Genomic DNA, 25,094 nt, shown 5'->3' on the forward strand with positions numbered 1-25,094 from the left:
CTTATTTCATTTCTGAGGTCATCCCTGATGTCTTGAAGCATTCTGTAAATTAGTTTTTTATATTCTGTATCTGATAATTCCAGGATTGTATCTTCATTTGGGAAAGATTTTGATTCTTTTGTTTGGGGGGTTGTAGAAGCTGTCATGGTCTGCTTCTTTATGTGGTTCGATATCGACTGCTGTCTCCGAGCCATCAGTAAGATACAGTAGTGATTTATTCTATATTTGCTCACTGAGTCTTATCTTCTTTGTTTTCTTTCAATATACGTGGATGGGCTACTAGATTGTGCTGTCTTGTTTGTTGTGGCCCTTGACTTACTTATGACCTATTACCAGCTGGTTTGGGCTGTTGCCAGATATATATGCCTGAGTCTATTCACTATTCTTGAGTAGAATCTGATTTTGGGTCAGCAAGTGTGTGCTGTACCCTAACACCTATCCACGTCGAGAAGTAGTGGTGATAGTTGTGTGCACCAGATTCTATTAGCAGCTGGGGTTCACACTCCAAGGGGGGCAGGATGCTGACAGGCTTTCCCCTAGTGTCAGTGAGGTAGGTGTGTCTCTATTCCTATAGCACCGTGGTGGGAGGGCTCTGCAGCTGTACCTTAGGCCCCCAATGCAAGTACCTGTACTGATTGGGAGGTGTCACCCTCCTTAGACCCCTAAGGCAAGAGGCTAGGTGGTCTGGGGGGAGCTTCAGCCCTCAGTTCCCTGTTGTGGGTCAGTTAGGGCTCTGTTGAATAAGCAGAGATATCAGACCTGGGAAACTTGTTTTTCCAGTAAATCCGCTAAAAAAACTGCAGTCAGATCCCTATCAGAATTGTCTTTGCATTATAACAGCCACCTTGTTCCCTGTAAGGATGAAAGTCCGAGATTTGGATCATATATGCTTGGCTGGAGCTGGTTCTGTGTTTTTAGTCAATTAGGGAAGGATTTTTGGTCCCTGGGTTTTTTGTGGTTGCTTCTCTCAGGTCGGAAGAATGGGTTAGGAAAAGACCAAAAAAAAAAAAAAGGGAGGGAAAAGCAAAGCCACGGAGCTGGAGCCGTTCTCCCTCTAGCTCAGGAAATTCCAATGTTAATGAAGCCGCCTGGGAAGGGGAGGGGAGGGTTCAGAAAAATAGGGGAGAGTAGCACCCCAGAATATAGCCAAAGTTGCTTATCTTGCTTGGGATGACTATTTTATCTGAGATTCCTGAGGGGCGTGTCGCCTATGTGTGCTGGCTGTGTGGAGATTGTCCCCGAGGGTCTGGCCCGCTGAAGCCACGGTCAGATCCTCCACTGCCAGTCCAAAGCCCAGCGTCAAGGTTCCCCTGCTGGGATGCTGCACTCCCGGCTCCAAAATCAGTCGCTGCCTCCCGGGGACTTCTCGTCCTGCCAGCCGCGTCTCCGCGCTGCCCCCGCGGACCAGCTGGTCCCCCTCCGGGGGTTAGTTCAGGGGAGTAGGGCTGCGCCCCGTGTTTGCGCCGTGACCGGATGCCACGTTCAGCTCCCCTGTGCTCAGTCCAAAGTCCGGTGCCAAGGTTCCCTGGCTGGAGCGCTGCACTCCTGGCTCCAAAACCAGTCACTGCCTTCTGGGGACTTTTCCTCCCACCATCGGCATGGCCGTGCCACCTCCGGAGACCGGCTGGGCCCCCTCCCGGGGTCAGTTTAGGGGGCTAGGGCTGCACCCCGTGTTTGTGCCGTCACAGATGTCATGTTCAGCTCCCCTGGGCCTGGTCCTAAGCCCGGCGCCAAGGTTACCTGACTGGGACGCTAGCTTCAGGCTCTGAAAACAGTCGCTGCTTCCCCATAGTTGTTCGTTCTCCGTCTCTGTCACTCAGGTCCACTCTTTAAATCTGTGTTTGTTGTTCAGGGTTCGTAGATTGTCGTGTATGTGATCTATTCACTTGTTTTTCTGAGTCTTTGTTGCAAGAGGGATCCGAGGTAGCGTCTACCTAGTCAGCCATCTTGGCCCCGCCTCCTCTCAAGCTACATGGTTTTTAATAATTCAAAATGAACAATTAAATGACCAAAAAGTCTATATAAAATAAAGCACGCAAAGGAAAGCTGTTTGTGTTTTGGAATACCAAGACCTCTCAAATTTGTAAAGATGTCAGAAAATAAGGGAAAATAAATCCGGAATTTCTGACATTTGGAGCATAGCATCCATACTTTGATGGAAGAAACGGCTAACAGAAGTAGCTCTAATGCTCTAATTTAGGTCACTGGGGAACAATCCTTTTTGTGTCACACCATAGACTCTGTGGCGCCTCAGCGGAAGAGTACACACAGTGGTTCTTACGAGCTTGGAGCCAAAAGAACACCAATTTTATACACTGTAAGCAAGGTGTTTAAAAAGTCCACAATTCATATAACCTACATCAGTGAATAATTTAAGGCTTTCCTGTCCTTTAAAATGTGGCTTAACAGTCAAACCGACTTTATATATTGAAATTCATAATAGGAAAATGAATGTAATATTTTTAAAAACAGTTTTATTACTTAACTAATAAATTTTTTTATTAACTTTTATTGAGCTTCAAGTGAACGTTTACAAATCAAGTCAGTCTGTCACATATAAGTTTATATACATCTTACTCCTTACTCCCACTTGCTCTCCCCCTAATGAGTCAGCCCTTCCAGTCTCTCCTTTCGTGACAATTTTGCCAGCTTCCAACTCTCTCTATCCTCCCATCCCCCCTCCAGACAGGAGATGCCAACACAGTCTCAAGCGTCCACCTGATATAATTAGCTCACTCTTCTTCAGCATCTCTCTCCTACCCACTGTCCAGTCCCTTTCATGTCTGATGAGTTGTCTTCGGGAATGGTTCCTGTCCTGTGCCAACAGAAGGTTTGGGGACCATGCCCACTGGGATTCCTCTAGTCACAGTCAGACCATTAAGTATGGTATTTTTATGAGGATTTGGGGTCTGCATCCCACTGATCTCCTGCTCCCTCCGGGGTTCTCTGTTGTGCTCCCTGTCAGGGCAGTCATCTATTGTGGCAGGGCACCAACTAGTTCTTCTGGTCTCAGGATAATGTAGGTCTCTGGTTCATGTGGCCCTTTCTGTCTCTTGGGCTCTTAGTTGTCCTGTGACCTTGGTGTTCTTCATTCTGCTTTGCTCCAGGTGGGTTGAGACCAATTAATGCATCTTAGATGGCCGCTTGTTAGCATTTAAGACCCGAGACGCCACATTTCAAAGTGGGGTGCAGAATGTTTTCATAACAGAATTATTTTGCCAATTGACTTAGAAGTCCCCTTAGAGCATGGTTCCCAACCCCCCGCCCTTGCTCCGCTGACCTTTGAAGCATTCATTTTATCCCGGAAACTTCTTTGCTTTTGGTCCAGTCCAATTGGGCTGACCTTCCATGTATTGAGTGTTGTCCTTCCCTTCACCTAAAGCAGTTCTTTAATCAGTAAAACATCCTCTCCCTCCCTCCCTCTCTCCCTGCCTCATAACCACAAAAGTATGTGTTCTTCTCAGTTTATACTATTTCTCAAGATCTTATAATAGTTAATAGTGGTCTTATACAATATTTGTCCTTTTGCCTCTAACTAATTTTGCTCAGCATAATGCCTTCCAGGTTCCTCCATGTTATGAAATGTTTCACAGATTCGTCACTGTTCTTTATCGATGCGTAGTATTCCATTGTGTGAATATACCACAGTTTATTTACCCATTCATCCGTTGATGGACACCTTGGTTGCTTCCAGCTTTTTGCTATTGTAAACAGTGCTGCAATAAACATGGGTGTGCATATATCTGTTTGTGTGAAGGCTCTGTTTTCTCTAGGGTATATTCCGAGGAGTGGGATTTCTGGGTTGTATGGTAGTTCTATTTCTAACTGTACTAATAAATCTTTTTTGTGTGGAATTTTTAGTCTGAAAATTTCTTTCTGTGAAAATTTTAGTCTGACTAAAAATTCAACATTGGTATTTATTCTAAGCTTCCAGACCACAAATTTTGGCATTTTACTATGAAATAATGTGATGCGACTTTTGGTTCTGGGTTTATATTTAGCTTATTTGGTTGGCTTAAATGACTACACTAGTTGTTAACAATGAAACTTAATTCATATCAGGTGAGCTAGGGACTACAGCTGGAGCCCATTACGGCTCGACGCTGCCTGGGTTTATTTCAGCTAGGAGAGGAAAAGTATTGTTAACCACAGCTCTAATTCAGAAATGACTGAATTCAGTTGTTCTGTAGCATCTTGGCCCTCGTCCACGTATCAGTTATTATAAATCTTCCCTCCAACATTTCGCCCTCCAATTCAAAGTAAGCGCAATGTGTTTTTATCAGTTGCTATTTACATTTGCATATGGTGCTAGAAATCATTTCACGTTGCATTTGCAAAGTTCAGATTCTTTTTCTTCCAAACACTGTGTCTTCTTCTGAGGATCTGTACGTGGAACGTTTTGTTGTTGACGGTCATTTGAACTGTTGACAGGCTTTTTTAGTTTCCTGGAAGACACTAAGGGTGCCCACACAATTCGTCTGGCTTGTCTGGTTTGGCACAACTGAATTTGGAAAATCATGTTGGAATGTGAATCCAAAGCATCAAATTTGAGAAAGCAGTGTTATCCCAAAAGCGTCAAGCAGCCAAATGGTGCCAATTTCAACAATGGCGCTATGGTGTTTTCCAGAAAAACAATTTCTGCTTTAAATCCTTGCTTTTATTCCAACATATAGAGTTGGTCTGTTTGTCCCAGAGAAAGACAAAGAGCCACCAGTACCTGAAGTTTTTTTTTCTTTTAGAAAGTCACTTGACATTTCTGTTGCAAGTTCTTTATTATATTTTGTTATTTTATTTAAATCACTTATTGATCAGACATAGTTTGGAGGGGTGAGGATTTATATTTTGCAGAACATTACATATGTTTCAGATAATAAAATAGTACCGTTTATATTTAGTATAAGCACAAATGTAAAAGATCACAGCGTAGGTTTAGGGTAAATATTATTCATCATTCATTTATATGTATTTCTTAAGCATACACAAGGCAGTTACCAGGTTTTGTGGAGGAATACAAAGATGAGTCAGACACAGATATTATCTCATCTCCTACTAAAATTATTGAGCAATATAAATGAAAGAGAGGGAATGACAAAACAAACTTGGCAAATGTTAACAATCGGAGAGTTTTGGATGAAGGGCATGAAGCATTTCTTTGTACCCTTCTTATAACTTTTCTGTATGTTAGAAATTACTTTAAAATAAAAAGCTCTTGTCTTCTCTGAAAATAAAGTAGCTGAGATATCTAAGGGACTAAAGGTTTGTGATGTCTAGGGTCCTCTTTAATTTTGGGAATCTCATTTCAAGTCTACTTTCTCGCTGTTTCTAGAACCATTTTTTTAAACTTGGGGGCACTCAATAAATATATACACATTGAATGCTTATTTTTTTGTTTGGAATTCCAGTTTTCAGGCAGAATTTCTTCAGATCAGGTCATAAAACTATTATAAACTGCATACAGAACACATAATAGACGGTATGCAAGAAGCAACTTTGTAAACGACTGTTTGCAATCTTCAACACCTCCCAGAAGGCAGTGGATCTGGACTGATCCTCTAGATCTTCTGTGCCATAATTCATAACTTCATCTTAACTCTCTAACTGTGAGCAGGTTGAGAGCTGGGATTTTTATCTTTCTCATTTTTATACGTTGAGCAGAGACCCTGGGAGTGTAGTAAATGCTCATTTTTTGTTTGTTGATTGCGTGAATGAATAAATACAGATTCAAATATTTTCGTGCCAAAGGTCTTCACGCTGGTTTCTCTCATTTTGTTTCTCACACTGAAATGACACTCATCTGCATGAGGGTGAGTTCTCCCTGGCTGTAAAATTTGGTCCACGTGATTTTTATGACAGGCTGTCTGATTAGAACTGCGGTGTGCAAACCGAATTTAGGAAAAGGTAGATGAGGTGTTTGTCAAAACGGAAGCAGATTTGAAAGCTGGAGAACATTAGTGGCCAGCCAACACATTTAGCATGTGGTCAAATACTCAGTAGTTTTTATTCTGTGTTTAAAATCAAAAGCCACAGATTGTGTATATAGTTTTCAAACGACATTTGAATAAAAATGTAAAAGGCATCTGAAGAGACGAAGGGCATTTCAGGAACTGGAAAAACCTCTCAGGTTCGATAACATTTTGAGTCATCTAAATTCATACCAACTATCACTTAAGTGAACACTGATGCCGCCGCTGTATCTTTCACAAATATTCAGATTTTTGTTTTCCTCATCATTCTGAAGGTTATCTCCCTGGTCGCTCTGAAAATCAGGTGACAAGCATTTCCCATGATGTTTTAAGGGCTGTCAAACTATCCATCAAACTGTCACCTGACCAATGGCTCCCAGGGTTCTTTTAGACTTCCAGTGTGATAAATTGAAAGGCACTATTATCTGCCTGTTGTGCAGAGGAACTGTTTGGGCTTTGATAAGATATCACCACTCCCAGGTGAGAGGCGGCTGACAGCACATCAAGAAAAAACAACATGTAGAAACACTGGACAGGGGATATAGGTTTACAAACATCTGTTGTCATTATTTATTACTTTTCTTTGGGTTTAAGTTTCTGACTCATCCTCAGATAATTCAAGAACAAATATTTCACTTTTTTAGCCTACAAATAACAACTGCTATTATTTTCATCTTGGGGAACTTCTTTCATCTTGGGGAAAGAATCTTATAGCAGAAAATACATCTGCCTACCTTTCTGACTTGTGGCATGCCTGCTTTCCACCCCATACCCAACAAGTTCTGTGTGCCTGTCAGTGCCTGCTTTCCACCCTGTACCCAACAAGTTCTGTGTGCTTGTCGGTGCCATCATTTACTTTTTAAAAAAGTATCTGAGAATAAACACATGACACTGTAATACGTAAATGTTTTGGGGGGTTAAATATTAATAAAAGTAAGCACTTACATCTGAAAGGCCATTACTGATGTACTGGTGCCCCAAAAAAATGCTCTGGTCTTAGCGCTGGCATGTGTTAATTAAATCTGTATTTTAATATTTGTGATAAGGTTAATGAATCCAACATACCACGAGAAATAAGGCTTGCAACTTATTATAGCTTCACTTTTTAATTGTCCTGAATTATCCTCATATAAACCTAAAACCTAGAATTTCCGCATCGGAACATGAGTAGAGGAGAAAACATTCCCCTCCATGAGCCACTGCTGTACTCAGGATTGGGATAAGGAAACCTGTTTGTAAAGGCAGGGAGGGCTGTCAGGTAAAGGATTTCTGAAGGAAATCCGCCTGGAAGGTGGGCACATTTTATTGGAGCTTCAGAAACCTTAAAATTATAATTCTTTGGGCTTAGGTATTCAAAAAGGAGTAAATAGAAACTCCTTGAATCCTTAAAAAAAAAAAAAAGTTGCTGCTGAGTTGTCTCCGACTCATGGTAATCCCATGCATGTCAAACTAGAACTGTACTCCAAAGTATTTTCAATGGTGATTTTTCAGAAGTAGATCACCAGGCCTTTCTTCCGAGGGGCCTCTGGGTGGACTCGAATCTCCAGCCTTTCTGTTAGCAGCTGAGTGGACTGTTTGGTCCTCCCAAGGACTCCCTTGATTCCTTCCTATGCACAAATCTAATTTCATTCTTCAGGAGTTGCTAACTCTCTTTTTTGTGATTTGTCTATTTTTTTCTCCTTTCCCTGCTACTTTTGTGGCCTGTACATACAGGTTTTCTATATGGCTCTGTGTTCTTACATGCTGTCATTATTTGAACACCTGAACATGCACTTTGGAGCTCACTCAGGGAAAATAATCTGTTGTTATTTATTGTGGTTTTTACAGAATAAAAGCACTGTGGTCAGTTGCTAACATCACCACCTTGTGTACAAATATTTTTTTGCATGCAGCTTCCCAACATCATTAAGCAGCATTATAATTTCATTACACAGTAATGTAGCACTTCCATTACAGAGAATATCTAGATAATTTTGTAATTCAAAATCTGAAAAAAATAAACCACAATTTATTTTTAGTCCCTTCTAATTATTTAACCACCCAATGCTCCTCGGTGCTCAGATAAGAAGCAAAAATGCCCCGGAGCCCTCGAGAACTGAGAATTTGTCAAAAATGCTCTCTAAAACAATGACACAGGAATTCAGAATGAGAAAGGAAAAGAATTAAATTTCCCAAAGATTCCTAACGATACCGATAGTACATGCAGCCAGTGCCCAGAATACTTGATCGGTGAATCTCTAACTCCCATAAATTCCATTCATTAAGGCATTTGTAGCTCACCCAAGAGGCTGATATTGGAAACTATTACTTACTTGAAAGTATCATTTTGGTCTCTATCCAAAGAGGAGGTGTACTTCTTGACGAGGGTCTGAATACCAGAATTCTCTGGTGGCTTTTGGCATGTCAGAGTTCTATGTGCAGCTTTATAATTTTGGGGAGTTCTTGGGGTCAGTGCAGTTTAGGTTGACTGGGCAGCTTCATTATTTTTCCAAACAGAAATATCTGTGGTCCAGTAAAGGAGGCAGTGCCTGGATGGGGAGAGACCAGAATACGCAGTGAATTCAGTGTAGGTCCCCAAGAAAACAGCAAAAAAAAGTCACTTCCTGTTGCTCTCTGTCTCCTAATAAAACTTCTAACCCATTTCTAGAAAGAACCAATTTCATGTTTGGGCTTTCATGTTACTTGTTTCATACTCAGCCAGTCTCTCTGTAAGTGAACTTATTTCAAAATGGATTCGCTCACACAGTAGCTACATAAGGACTGTTACAGTTGTTGAAAGTAGCGTCCAATACTCCTTTCGCATCTAGAAATTTCCAACATAAAGTTAAACTAGGATACATGGTTTTAAAAAAAAACTTTAAAATGTTGCTAAGGACACAAGGCAAAGCAATCTAAGTGTGTGTGTACGTGCGCGTGCGTGTGAGGGTGTGGGTAAGCACGTGTGTGAGCGTGTGTACGTGTGCATGTGTGTGTGAGCGTGCGTGTGTGTGCATGTGTGCGTGCGCATGCCTGTGTGTGTGTGTGTGTGTGTGTGTGTGTGTGTGTGTGCCTGCCTGGCTATGAGAAACGGGTATTTGCAAATGAAAACAAGCTTGGACCAAATGACTTTGGAGACAGCTCTGTAACAATTTTTTTTTTTATAAATCCAGCAAGGTCACAAAGTAAAGCTAGATTTCAGTCCCTCTTACTATAAATCTTCTTTTCAAGGCTTTTAGCTCTACATTTTAATCATCACATATGGAAGGCCTATTAAAATGAGATGGATTTTTTTCAAGATTATTTCTCATGATTCTTCTATAATAATAGAAATATATTCCTAGAATAGCTCATAGTTTCCAAAGCACAAAAATGATTTCTTTCGAGTCAACAGCGATCCAATGAGGTTGTCAGGGCAAGGTACCCAATTTCATAGATGAGCAAATGGAGGATTAGAGACTTGACAGGGACCTGTGTACGGTCACACAGGTGTTAGGAGGAGAGCCAGTAAAGAACTCAGGTTTTCGGAAGATTAGTTCCATGTTATGTCCTCCACTCTCATACTGCTCCTGTCTTTGGGGACAAGCCAAAAAAAAAAAAAACCCCAAACTCATTGCCATCAAGCCAATTCCAACTCATAGCGACCCTGTAGGACAGAGTAGGACTGTCCCATAGGGTTTTCAAGAAGCATGGTGCACTCAAACTGCCAACCTTTTGGTTAGCAGCCATAGCCCTTAACCACTGTGCCACCAGGGTTCCTGCGGACAAGCACCAAAAACCAACCAAACCCATTGCTGTCAAGTCGATTCTGACTCATTGTGACCCTACAGAACAGAGTAGAACTGCCCCATAGGGTTTCCAGGGAGAAGCTGGTGGACTCGAACTGCTGACCTTTTGGTTAGCAGCTGTAGCTCTTAACCACTGTGCCACCAGGGCTCCTGGGGACAACCACAGCACTTTGATATTGTAGATATTAGGAGTTCAGGCCATTTTGGAAGACATTTTCCCCACTTGGTGGAAGTCGATCCATGTTAGATTCTATGCTGGAAAGCCACACTGCAGGGTACACCACTACCTTCTTAGGTTCTTAACTTATATTCTAGTACAGAGCCACTATGAAGGCTGTTTAATTTGACTGTGACGACAAATGCGTGTGTGCAGATTTATATGCTTGGTAAATTTGTGGAACTTTTAAGATAACTAATTATGTAAAGGAGCCCTGGTGGCATGATGGTTAAGCACTTGGCTGCTAACTGAATCACTAGTGGTTCAAACCCACCCAGTGGCTCTGTGGGAGAAAGACCTGGCAATCTGTTCTCCTGTAAAGATTACCTCCTAGGAAACCCTATGAGGCGGTTGTACTCTGCCATATAGGTCAGAATCAACTTGACAGCACACAACAATTATTTTTTAAAAAAGCATAAAAAGTGAAAAAATTTTGAAATATACTAGAAAGAATCAAAATCTATAGATACTTTCTTACGGGTATTATTTTAAAAAGACATCAAACTTCCCTCCTAGTATTCTTTACTTAATATTAAACAATTGTTTCCAGTGTACAATATTTAAAGAAGGTCAATCACTTATGATATTTACAGGAAGAAAATAAACTTGAGAAAGCTTCAGAACGTCTGGTGGATGTTTTCCCTTTATATTGTATCTGCTTAGGTTAAGCTATGTGACAGAACTGAACAGGTAATGCTGAGCCTGACTAAATTGTTCACCTTTGTGACTGGTCATTTGTGTATCTAAGAAACTGCAACAGACATGATAGTGTTTGCTACATTTCCATAAAGATGACTTTTGAGACTACAAAAAAAGAATAAAATAACATGTATTTTTAAAGTCACGTTTTAATTTCTTAGTTCACACGGGCGAATAAACAAACGCTACTTGGTTGAAATCTCTTAACAATTTCTCACTATCCCCCCAAAAGTTCAGAGAATGAAACAGATTTCCACAGAACATGACGCAATTAAATGCTGTCTTTGGCGAATACTAGAATTTACTTCTGTGCCTGAGACATTAGGAAAATGTCCCTCGCATAATGATGAAACTGAACAAAGCTATCGCTGGGCTATGGGGCTACCTAGAAAAAAAAAGCAAATGGTGGAAGTTGATCTAAGTTAACTTTATCTCCCAAACTCAAAATCATAACAATAAAGTTCTTTACATAAGCAACTTCGTGAACTGAAAGAAGAGGTTATCTAATTTCTTTCCCTGCGTCAAGCCAAAGACACGAAGGGAGAAAATAATTCTCCCCTGCTGGCCTCCCGTGTAAAATTTTTTATCGTCCCATCTCGTCATCTCTCTGCAGTTTGAATTACCCTCTTTTCCTCAGCCTGGTAAGGCAGGGAAAAGATGTTTGTTCTGCTAATTAACTTTATTACCCTGATAACTCCCTGCGGCCTTGGACGAAAACAATTACCGTTACTCCTCCCCCCACCCCCGCAAAAAAGAAAAAAAAGAAAGAAAGAAAAAAAAAAAGACTATTAATTAGAAGCGAGGCCCAGGTCCCTGCTATGTTATCCTTCCTCGTTCCCAGGCCCTCGAGCAGGATAGCATTACACTGTCAGTAGTAATTTAGCTCTCATCTGTCTCTGCTAATTATTGTCACATTCATCAAGTTCATCAACAAAAGTGCTCTCGTAAGGATTGCATATTTGCAGTTAATACAGCATAAACTGGTATTACCCATCACCACGTTTGTGACGGTGAGAGGGCCACAGCTTATTCAGCCCTAATTAGAGCAAGCTGGGTAATTAATTATGCATTCCGCCTTGTTACTTCTGAGTTCCCAGATATTGTTTGTCTAAAAAGGGGGTGAAAGCAGGAGAGAGCAGCCTGAAAATGCAAAAAAAAAAAAAAAAAAAAAGGGTGATGTGTTTTGTCACATGTGCTACGCCATAATTCCCACCTGACAGACTAGCTGAATCAGGGGAAAATTGCGAGTTGTCAGCAGTAGAATAAACTGCTGTAATAGCTGATTAATGATCAGCACCTGTGACAGGTGCCGTACGGGACTGTAAACTTGGTTTGATTAACAGTCACTGGACGAATAAATATTAGTGACAGTCAGCAGAGAGCAAGTTTGCTTGTTTTCTTCCCTGTTAACAAATCGCATGCATTAAAGTTATTGATATTTCTGTCTGAGGTACTCTTTTTTTTTTTTAGTTATCTGGCAACATTGGCAGTGAGTTTTAATGGATTGTGATTGTTTCTGTTGTTTTATTTTGGAACTAAAATTATATTTTGACAAGATGACCCCCTCCAGGTGTGGAAGGAAGGAAAGACTAAAAGATAACAGCATTCGCACTTGGTTTAATTTATGCTCACCTGCCAGTACTCTGTGTGTGTGTGCCTGTACACATACACACATATACATATTCATTACATACATTTACATGCATGTACAATACCTATTAAGAAATATTCACGATAAAAAAAAAAACATAGACACCAAGTTAGGGTGTGCAATGTTCAATTGATTTTTTTCCCCTCTGAGCTAGATATTTTCCTGGAAAACACTGACAAGGTGAGTTCTCCCAACCCCATGTCTCAATCCTGAGTTGAATGGACCATCTTTCTGAGGCAGTTACTCAAAGTTGCAGCCAGCTTGATTGTGTCTACTGAATTGACCAGTTACAGGCAGATTGGTCGCCAGGTGATTAAACTGTTTGAACTGACCAATTATAACCAAGGGTCAAGTTGTGTGCAAGCAAAATGCAAATGATAGAAAGAACCCAGGCTATCTTTTTATTCTTTTCTTTTCTTTTCTTTCTTATGTCACAGTAAAGGAAGCCGTTTATCTTCACTGTGGTAGTTCTGGATTGCATATGTAATGGTTAAGATTGTGGATTTTTGGAATCCTAAAGACTTGGTTTCAAACTTCAGTTCTGCTAATTAGCTACATGAGTTTGGGTAAATCACTTAACATTTCTGCTCTCAGTTTCCCGACCATAAAATGAGGGCAATGTTAACCTACATTATAGAGTTATATGGGGTTTAAATGAGATAATGTGTGTAAAGCACCCAGCGGAGACTGGCACAGAAAGTGCGTAATAATTAACAAGTTAATTATTATTAACACATCTGCTTGAAATGTGAATAGTCAAATTAATTTTAGTTTCTGTCTCACATGGTGAATTGTTTTAACACCAATAAATTATCTTTTGTCCTCCACAGACTCCAAAAAAAAAAAAAAAACCAATAATAACAAACAAACAAATGGCAATAACAACCATATTCTCACTTATCTTTGAGTACAAACTGAGAAAAAGTTACTGATATCCCAGGTAGTAAGCATCCCAAGTGGCATCCCAAGGTGCCACTCTTATTTATTCAGAAGCTTCTCAGAGGCACAAAAAATAGACCTGGTGGGGTGGAGCAGAGGACGTAAAAGGGCAGATTGTTTCTTCCTCCTGGACCTCCAAAAGAAGTTCTAGGGTGATGGTAGAGACCTGATCTGAGTAACGTTTATTTAACACAATCCCATATCTGGGAGCAATTGAGAAAGCAAACAACCAAACAACAACAAAAGTAACTATAGCAGTAATAAAGCAACTCCATTTTGATAATTTCTTACGTGTGTATTTTAGTATTAACCACATAACGTAGAGAAGAAAAATGATGGAGCTACCCAGACAACCATTCTGTGGCCATTACGGTTTCCAAAACAATGCGGAGAAGTAATAAAACTACCAGATTTCTAGGACGTTAGAGGATATGTGCCCACTGGATCATGTTTATTCATGTTGTTGTTGTTAGGTGCCATCAAGTTGGTTCTGAGTTGTAGCCACCCTATGTACAACAGAACAAAACACTGCCCGGTCCTGCGCCTTCCTCACAATCGTTATGTTTGAGCCCACTGTTGCAGCCATCGTGTCAATCCATCTTGTTGAGGGTCTTCCTCTTTTTTGCTGACCCTCTACTTTACCAAGCATGATGTCCTTCTCAAAGGACTGATTCCTCCTGATAACATGTCCACAGTATGTGAGACAAAGTTTTGCCATTCTTGCTTCTAAGGAGCATTCTGACTGTACTTCTTCCTAGACAGATTTATTCATTCTTCTGGCAGTCCATGGTATATTTAACATTCTTCACCAACACTATAATTCAAACCATCAATTCTTCTTTGGTCTTCCTTATTCACTGTCCAGCTTTTGCATGCATATGAGGCCATTGAAAACACCATGGCTTGGGTCAGGTGCATCTTTGCCCTTAAAGTGACATCTTTGCTTTTTTAATACTTCAAAGAGGTCTTTTGCAGCAAATCTGACCAATGAAATGTGTTGTTTGATTTCTTGACTGCTTTTTCCATGGGTGTTGATTGTGGATCCAAGTAAAACGAGATCCTTGACAACTTCAATCTTTTCTCCATTTATCATGATGTTATTTATTGGTCCAGTTGTGAAGATTTTTGTTTTGTTTATATTGAAGTGTAATCCATGCTGAAGGCTATAGCCTCTGTTTATTCATAATGGATAAAAAACAAAAGCAAACAAACAAAAAAGACCAGAAGTCTTAGGAGCTTCAGTGGTATCTGTACTGATCTTAGACCATTCTGGGTGTAGTTTTCACAAAGAATCACAATGGTTTTTAAAAGTGTTCTTTCAATAGTGTTTCTAATTCACTTCTTAATTTTTTTTTAAAGCATGTCTTACAAGACATCCTCCCCCGAAAAGATACCAGTAGTTCATCAGCGCCACTATGTCAGTTTTTTTTTTTTTTTTTACATATTGCTGTAAAAAAATTAGCATAGTATGCTTACAAAAATACCTCTCGGAGGGAGTGTTTGGTTGGCAAACAAACGAAAGGCACATATTTTTGTAAAAATATGGTATATTTAGTACATATGATTAAAAAAAAAAATAGCTGCCAGTGAGTCGATTCTGACTCATGGCAACCCCATGTTAAAGTAGAACTGTGCTCCAAAGGGTTTTCAATGGCTGGTTTTTCAAAAGTAGAATGCCAGGCCTTTCTTCTGAAATGACCCTGGATGGACTTGAACTTCCAACCTTTTAGTTAGCAGCTGAGTGCAGTAACCGTCTGCACTACCCAGGGACAACTTCAACTTGATATGACTAGTTAAATAACTGTAACACCCAACTTCAGACCATGGAGCCCTCATTCTTTTCCAGAGGGTGACAAGTGGCTAATTGTGACGTGGAAGTGGTGGATCTGTGTGGGAACCATTTCTGATGATACTGGTCACTCAGCAGCAGTGGATTAACCAGTAAGAAAGGTACGTATGGGCTTGCAGTAAGCAAGGTACGTGCAGCTTAAATGTGTTTACTTACTAATCTGTAGTGAACAATTTCACATGGGTTTCACCATATCCAGGTGAAACTGTGCACTACAGATTAGTAAGTAAGCACAAGTAAGCCCGTGTGTACCTTGCTTATTGGGTGATCTGTCCCTGTCACTCAGAGGGTGGAGGTGACATTGTGGTTCTCTATAAGCTTCTGGACATACCTCCTTCCTTCTCAGAGATGTCTGCAGACCACAAGAAGAGAGGAAGGTAGTGGCAGATGCCCTCTGTACAATCATCGGTAACATCTACAGGCTATGCTGAATGATACTGCTGGGAATCCTGCCCGAACCACTCTAGCCAAATGAGAACTGCCTGTAATTGGGGCAGCTTCATTTCACCTCTCGGTTATATCACACCATGATAATCTAGTCTTGGTTCATTGTTCAGCTTCAGAAATTATGCCACGACATTTTTTTTTTAATTGTGCCTTAAGTGAAAATTTTCAGTTTAAGTTAGTTTCTTATACAAAAATTTATACACACATTGTTATGTGGCCCTAGTTGCTGCCCCTATAATGTGATATCCCACGCCTCCTTTCCACCTCGGATTTCCCATCTATTCAGCCAGCTCCTGTCCCTTTCTGCCTTCTCATCTCACCTCCAGACAGGAGCTGCCCATTTAGTCTCGTGTATCTGCTTAAAATTTTTATCTGCTTAAACTAAGAAGCGCACTCTTCACAAGTATCATTTTATGCTTTATAGTCCAGTCCAATCCTTGTCCGAATTGGTTTTAGTTTTGAGCTAACAGAGAGTCTGGGGGCCATGTCTCCCAGGGTCCCTCTAGTCTCCGTCGGACCATTAAGTTTGATCTTTTCACTAGAATTTGAGCTCTGTACCCCACTGCACCCCACTTTTCTCCTTCTCTCTTGTTGTGTTTCCTGTCAGAGCAGTCATTGGTGGTAGCCAGGCACCATCTAATTCTTCTGGTCTCAGGCTGATGGAGACTCTGGTTTATGTGGCCCTTTCTGTCTCTTGAATGGCATTTTAAAAGACTTTCCTGAAAATTTCATTCTAAGCATGTCGTAACTCTAAAATCACAAGGAGTGGCATCGAGAGAGAACCAGGCATCTGGACCTGTATCCCGGTCCTGACTACAGCACAGCTGTGATCAAGTCAAGGTACCTAGGTGGTACAAATGGTTTGTGTTTGACTATGTGGGTCCCTGGGCAGCACAAACAGTTAAGCGTTTGACTATTAGCCTAAAGGTAGGCAGTTCAAACCCGCCTAACAGGGCCATGGAAAAAAGGCCTGGCGGTCTGCTTCCATAAAGATTATGGCCAAGAAATCCCTATGGAGCAGGTCTACTCTGTAACACAGGGGGATGCCATGAGTTGGAATTGACTTGATGAGTTGGAATTGATGAGTTGGAATTGACTCGATGATGAAAGTTTTTTTTTTTTTTTTTTGGTTATATGATCAAGTCGCTTCTCTTTGGTCATTATGTTCTTAATAAAACATAGAAAAAAGTTTGGATTACAGGATTTCCATGAGCACTTTCAGCTTTAAAAATACTAAGCTCAGCTGAAAAGTATCTCTGAGGTACACATAAAAACAGGGTTCATTTCTTTACTGCCACATCCCTAGCATATGCCAGATGATACCTCGAACCTCCATTCAGCTTTTATTTATTTTTCCTGGTGTTCTTTTTACTTGTTTACAAGCCTGTTCCCAATTTTCTTCATCAAAAAAGAAATAAACTCTTTGGGGCTGATACATAATTTTGTATCCCCAACATTTTGTATAAAGGAACCATTTAGTAAATATTGGTTGGATTGAATTAGCTTCGGAATACCCTCAAGGCCAACAACTTTGGAGTGGCAGAATATGAAAATGTTGAGAGGTTGTAGCCTTGTACAATAAGGCAGGACCTTGAGAGGGCACATGGCAATTTCTGGTATTATATTGCAGTAACTCCATTCTATAAAACCTGGAATTCTGGAAACCTTGACTTTAAATTTCTTAATGGTTCATTATATTTCTGATGATTTAAGTAACTTTTGATAGTCTGTAATTAACTTCTGTCTAAATCCTCCAAGGACCAGGGACATTTTTGCATTGACTTTGGAATTTTCACATTATTCATGGCTCGTGGGAAGGAAGACAGTCCATCTACAGTAATGTTAGTGCCTCACCTCCATGCTTTGTTGGATTACAGAAAAATCTTAAGTATTCTTTCCCTTAATGCATTTCCAGTTATATGTAATAGATACTGATCATAAAACTAAAATGTAGTGGCCAGTGGGGATGGTAGGAGGGGCAAAACAGAATTGGTGCCAACAGATGCAAAAATGCCACAGGAATCTTTGGCTCAGAAATAATAGCTTGCCAAAATACACACACACAGTTGTTGGACTCTTGAATAGATACACAGCCGTCTGTTGGGACAACAGTGCTGTTGGCCAAAAGTCCCGGAGGCAGGCCAACCTACCATCCAGATGCCACTGCCCGCAAGGAGCTATCTGGCTTCTAGTCCTCCCACTGCCAAGCTTCTCTCCTACTCTCTGGCATGAATCTTTACTGGGGCTGCTCAAATAAACTAAGACCCTGAAGACTCCTATACTAATATGCTGCAGTGACACAGTGCCATCACAGCCTTTTATGCTCTTTGAATGCTTTTCTCCCTTTATTTTCTTTTTCTTTAAGTCTGATTTCTATGTATTTGCCTTTGGAAATTTAGAGTGATATATTTTGATTTCTTCGTGGAACCACACTTTCTTCAACCCATAAGTACTTTGAAACTTTTTCAAGCATAAGCAATGATTTTAAAACACACAAGCCCCCCCCCCCGCCCCCGCCAAGAAATCAAACTTACTGATTTGGGGAGGAATGTGAAAGATTTTAATATCCCTTCTGCCCTAGCAAAAGGGCACACTGCAAAATCTCTCTTCTCCTACTGGCCAGAGGAATACAATCAGAGCACATTATTTTTTCAATGGAAATTGAATGGGTATTGATATACTTCTGTGACACTTTGCATGTGGCACTAACTTCCTGGGGTGGAGGGGGATCAACATGAGCCCCATCTCCTCACCTTGTAATCTCGTCAAATTCCAGTTCCTGCTTACATGAAGCTGTACGGTCACCAATGTCATTTCCTACTTGTCAACCGCTTCCACCAGGAGAGGCTCCTTTACCCACCACTGTCTAACCCCTCCCTCAGTCAGTGAGGCCAAGGGACAGACAGAACCCCCTGGAAGAGCTGGCTTCTTTTCTGCAGGTGCTTTACAAGAGCAAAGTTTTGAGATTCGTCTGATCAACGGGGAGAATTATCAGCGCACAGCATGCTATCTGATGATTTAGATAAAAGATGCCCTAGTTCAAATCATGGATTTAATTTGCGCCATCACACAGTAATTTCTAATTTACACTTCTGTAATGTAAAAAAAAAAAAAAATGTCAAGACAAAACGAAACATTAAATTGCCATTGCATGCAGCAAGAGAGGAGGAAAAGCAAAGAGGTCAGGCTTCCATGGTCTATCACCGCTCCACTGCTAATTCTGTATAAATATAACAGTTGGACTGGGGGTATTTTTTGCTTCTCCAATCTTCCCACAAAAATACAAGAAGCTCCACCCCTGAGGTTGAGTCATCAGAGTTTAAGTCACAAAGTAAGTGATCTTAACCAAACACAAAGCAGTGTTTCCCCAGATATTAACTTTACTTGAAGCGACATTAATTGCTCTCAGATCTCCAAGTATCACTGACATTGATAAACCATCCTCAGAGAGACACGAACAAATGAATCAAATGCAGATGCACTCAGGAAAGATAAACATTTTTACAACAAGGACTAATATATCAGACAGCCTACTTATGTAACGCTGCGTTGCATGAAGATTTCTGGATGAGCCATACAACCCTATCCAGGTATAAACTGTGTGACTAACACATTGAAGAGACAGCTTAATCACAGAAGAGTGTATGGCCAAGGGAATTGTAGAAAATACAATATTTCATTCCTTTCAGACAAAAAAAAATCTATTTGGTCGGTAGAGTCAAATGTAACTATTTGCTTCCCAACTGTACATTAATACTGATGAAATCTTCTATTTCCCCCATATGTAAAACCTGATGGAGTTGTTACTGGTTACATGTAGGTAATTAAAGTCCTTCAGTAGTATGTAAAATACTTTGCTGTGTAGAAGAGCAATAGCTATACAAGTACATGGATAATGGCAATATGAATTATTTAATGTCTCTAGGAATTTTCTAACTCTCCAACCTAAAGGAAGCCTGCTCTATTTACTCTGTATTATTTCCTTTTGCAATTTCACCTAAACTCACATTATAGAAGAAACCCAATCGGTATTTTCCCTACTAACTCTCCACTTTCCGTCTCAAAGACAGGGAACATGATTTATCTTTCTTTGGGAACAGTAACTGCTAAGAGTATTTTTTATCATTGTGATCTGACAAAATGGATTAAGTTACCGGGAAAGGCAGATGTTCCTTGGAACTGGTCAAGGTAGGAAAAGCAGAACCAGTCAGCGCTCCCTTCTTCCTCTGCCTTTATTGCTCTGTCTTTGAGCACCTGCTTCCTCTTGTGTTGTGGTGGACCATCTGCATGCCTCTGGACATTTAGAAAGACTTCAGCAGATCCCAGCAACGGTGACATCAGCCATCTGGGCCTTCGTCCCTGAATGAAAACGCCTAACTTTTCCAGGATTGCAAATTCTCTCCTTTTTTCTCACAGACATTTACTACCTGGAAGTCTTAAAATAAATTTTGAGTTCTCAGTGGCACTTTATAGACTTTTAGCAATTACTTGTGTATTCATTTTTATGCTTTTGTCTGATTAGAGTTCTACAAACACTAAAAAAAAATTTTATTGTGTTTTAGGTGAAAACTTACAGTGCAACTTAGTTTTTCATTCAAAAATTTATACAAAAATTGTTTTATGACATTGGTCGCATTCTCCACAATGTGTCAGCACTCTCCCCACTTTCCCTTTCCACCCCGGGTTCTCCGTGTCCATTCATCCAGGTTTCCTGTCCCTTCCTGCCTTCTCATCTTTGCTTTTGGGTAGGTGTTGCCCATTTGGTCTCACATATTTGATTGAACTAAGAAGCAAGTTCCTCATTGTGGTATTGTTGGTTTTACAGGCCTGTCTAATCTTTGGCTGAAAGGTGGACTTTGGAGGTAGCTTTAGTTCCGACTTAGCATGGTGTTCAGGGGGCCAAAGTCTTGGAGATTCCTCCAGTCTCTGTCAGACCAGTAAGTCTGGTCTTTTTTGCTTATAAATTTGAATTTTGTTCCACGTTTTTTCTCCTGCTCTGTTTGGGATCCTTTATTGTGATCCCTGTCAGAGTGGTTGGTGGTGGAATGGGGCCCCATCTAGTTCTTCTGGGCTCAGGATGGTGAAGGACGTGGTTCATGTGGACCATTAGTCCTTTGGACTAATATTTTCCTTTTATCTTTGGTTTTCTTCATTCTTCTTTGCTTCAGATGGGATGGGACCAATAGATGTATCTTAGCTGCTTGCAAGCTTTTAAGATCCCAGACTCACCAAAGCAGAATGTAGAACATTTTCTTTATGTTATGCCGGTTGACCTAGATGGCCTCTGAGACCATGCTGCAAACACTAATTCTGAGGAATGTTTACAAAAATTTTAGCTAATTTTTTGAGCACTTAGTATTTGCTTTTCATGCATCATCTAATGCTCACAAATCTTTGAAGTAGTATTAGCATTATTTCTATTTTATGGATGACAGAGGTAAGGATTAGAGAAGTTAAGTAGCATGGCTAAGCAGCTGACCTTGAATTTGAACCAGGCAGTCTAATTTTAGAGCTCACACTCTTAAGGCACAGCTGTTAGGTGAAAAAAGATTTTGTGGTCAATGTTTTTGGAAATATAGAGTTAAATCAAATTAAACAAGCTTCTTTCTTGTAGGATTTCTCCAAGCCTTTAATATGCCGGTGAACATTGACTCTCTAAGGCAGAATATCATATGTGATGTTTCCAAAAGCTCATCGATCCCCAAGTTCTCTCATGTGATTAGTGTTCCCAAACAGCATTTTGGAAAAGGCCACCTTGGGATGTATTTTTAGAAGCAGAATGCTGGGTCAACCCAATTACACTTTCTACTGATTGCTTTTTAAAATTCTGAATGAGTCACTATTCTTTAGCAAATGAGTACGTCAAAGATTAATGATGGCCACTGGGGGTGATGGGGACTGTGGCCCAGAAAATACAGCAGGGGAAAGGATGTGAATAACCATGATATGGAGTAGACAGAGCCAAGTAGCTGGAATCTTTAACTTATTATTACTGTTTTCTTTCTACAGTTCTAGGAGCAACAGCCAAATAAGAGAAGGAAATGATGATGTTAATGGTATTTACAGTTTGCAGAGAACTCTTGAATACATACTCTCATTTGGCTCTTATAACAACCCACTTTGTAGGAAAGATAACAAGATCAGAAAGGTTAAATGCCAGGAAATGGTAAAAACAAAAAAACAACAAAAAAAACAACAACAAAACACCAAAACCACTGCTGTGGAGTCAATCCCCACTCATAGTGACACTATAGGGCAGAGTAGAACTGCCCCATAGGGGTTTCCAAGGAGAGCCTGGTGGATTCAAAATTATAGCCAGAATGCTTCTCAGAAGCAAGGATAGTAAGACTTTATCTCACATGCTTTGGAAATGTTATCAGGAGGGATCAGTCCCTGGAGAAGGACATCATGCTTGGTAAAGAAGAGGATCAGCAAAAAAGAGGAAGATCCCTAATGAGATGGACTGATAACAGTAGCTGAAGCAATGGGCTCAAACATAGCAATGATTGTGAAAATGGCACAGAACCAGGCAGTGTTTTGTTCCATTGTACATAGGATCTCTATGAGTCAAAACCAACTCACTGGCACCTAACAACAACAACAACTAGTAAAGAAGGATATTTATATGGATTTGGTGCAACTGCCTATTTGCTTTAGTAGTTAAGAGCTAATATTGAGGGTTTACCATATGCTAGAAAATGTTCTAGGTACTTTAAAAGTATCAAGTTATTTAATCTTTATAACACTGCTTTCTGATCTAAGTATTCCTATTAAGTATTACTATTATCCCCACTCTAGAGATGAAGAAACTGAGACATGGAGACAAAATCAAATAACTTGCCCGAGAATCCACAGCAAGTCACAGAGTCATTGTCTATATGCCAGCAGTCTGGCTCCAGAGTCCACCTCCTAACCACTGCATTACCCTTCCTCTTACAACTAAGGGAGTTCCTGGGTGGTACAAATGGTTAATGTGCTTGGCTGCTAACTGAGAGGTTGGTGGTTTGAGTCCACTTAGAGGGGCCTCCCATCACGTGTCTGTCAGTTTGTCATACTGTGGTGGCTTGTATGTTGCTGTGATATTGGAAGTTTTGCTACCGGTATTTCAAATACCAGCAGGGTCATCCATGGTGGACAGGTTTCAGCTGAGCTTCCAGACTAAGTCAAAGAGCTTCCAGACTAAGGAAGAAGGTCCTGGCGATCTACTTCTAAAAAGAAATAGCCAGTGAAAACCTTATGAATAGCAGAGGAATATTATCTGATATATAGTGCCGGAAGATGAGCCCCTCAGGTTGAAGGCACTCAAAAGATAACTGGGGAAGAGCTGCCTTCTCAAAGTAGAACCAAAACCAAAATCAAACCTGTTGCCGTCGAGTTGATTCTGACTCATAGCGACCCTATAGGACAGAGTAGAACTGCCCCATATGGTTTCCAAAGAGCACCTGGTAGATGTGAACTCCTGACCTTTTGTTAGCAGACATAGCTCTTGACCACGATGCTACCAGGGTTTCAGTCTACCTTAATGACGTAGATGGAGTCAAGCTTCTGGGACCTTCATTTGCTGATGTGGTATGACTCAAAATGAGAAGAAACAGCTGTCAACATCCATTAATACTCAGAACATGGAATGTATGAAGTATGAATCTAGGAAAATTGAAAGTCATCAAAAATGAAAAGGAACACATAAACATCGATATCCTAGGTATTACTGAGCTGAAACGGACTGGTGTTGGCCATTTTGAATCAGACAATCATATGGTCTACCATGCTGGGAATGACAAATTGAAGAGGAATGGTGTCATGTTCATCGTCAAAAAGAACAATTCAAGATCTATCCTGAAGTCAGTGATAGGATAATATCCATACGCCTACTAGGAAGACCAATTAATACAACTATGACTCAAATTTATGCATCAGCCACTAAGGCCAAAAAGGTGAAGAAATTGAAGATTTTTACTGACTTCTGCAGTCTAAAATTGATCAAACATGTAATCGATTGAATTTCTTGATAGTTTTTTCTTTTCAGTACAGTCTGCGATATGTGAGAAATGACTTGTCTTTAAATATATACGTCTTGAATCTATTTCCTCTGACATGCTGCAGTGATAGAGGAGGGAAATGTTTAGAATCTGCTTTTTTTTTTTTTTTTGGCTAAAAAAATGTATGTCTGAATTGGGAGCCACATTGAAAACGGACTTCCCCAAATGGCCAGAAACATGAACATTGTGAAACATTCATCCTTCTGCCCCCATACTGCCCAGTTTTTCATGATCTGGTCTTTTTAATAAACTACTTTATTCTACTTGCTGAATGACTGACACTACTGTTAGGTAACACATGCTGGTCTCTTTTTTTTTTAATTATGTGATGATCTTCTCTCTCCTCTAATGTTCTGAAGCTTTGTAAATGCCAAAACTGATATTTCTTTAGAAAAATGAATTTACGAAACACAAGTTCCCTGAATGACCATAAAATGATGACAGGTTCCACAAGCCACAGAAATAAATCAGTCTGATTCTTTGTTTTCATAGTTGTATCATAAGTGCATTTTTTTTTTTGAGATGCAGGCATGCCTCCATATTTCTTTAAACTACCATGTTCACCTGTATGGGCATAGCCCTTGTTTGAAGTGGGTGCTAAATGATTGCTTGCCCTGCCATAGCCCAAACTGGTATTTCGTATAAAGGAGTTATATGTTGTGTGACTGTGTGTATATATATACATGTGTTCATGTGTTTATAAAATGAAATAATTAAAAAAAATTTTTTTTATTGTGCTTTAGGTAGAAGTTTACAGAGCAAATTAGTTTCTCATTCAACAATTTATACACAAATTGTTTCATAACATTGGTTGCAATCCCTGCGATGTGTCAACACTTTCCCCTTTCACGCACCAACTCCCCGATTTCATTCATCTATTTTTCCTGTCCCTTCCTGCCTTCTCATCATTGCTTTTGGGCAGGTGTTGCCCTTTTGGTCTCATACTTGTGATTGAACATTCCTCACATGTGTTATTGTTTGTTTTATAGACCTGTCTAATCTTTGGCTGAACGGGGAACTTCGGGAGTGGCTTCACATCTGAGTCAAAAGGGTGCTTGGGTCCATAGTCTTGGGGGTTCTTCCAGTCTCTGCCAGACCAGTAAGTCTGGTCTTTTTTTTTTTTGTGATTTTGTTCTACATTTTTCTCCCACTCTGTCCAGTAGCCTTTATTGTGATCCCTGTCAGAGCGGTTGGTGGTGGTAGCTGGGTAAAAGGAAATGATTTTTAAAGGTCAAACAGAGAAATATCACCCATAAATCCACCATCATAAAACAACCATTATTAATACATTGGTGTCTCTCCTTTTGGTACTTTTATCTACAATGACCTTGCCAGCATTGGGCTAAGCATTAAAATTTTTTGTTGCTGTTGAATTTTCACAGGTGAAAACTTTTCTCCTTAAATTTCCATTACTTTATTATTAAACCTGAACATAAACTTGTCTCCTGAACACATCATGCTCTTTTGATCTACCCAAAATGATGAAGAATTGAGAAGCTGGACTATATGAAGAACATGGCATCAGG

Source organism: Loxodonta africana, chromosome 1, assembly GCF_030014295.1.
Source record: "Loxodonta africana isolate mLoxAfr1 chromosome 1, mLoxAfr1.hap2, whole genome shotgun sequence".
Classification (NCBI taxonomy): domain Eukaryota; kingdom Metazoa; phylum Chordata; class Mammalia; order Proboscidea; family Elephantidae; genus Loxodonta; species Loxodonta africana.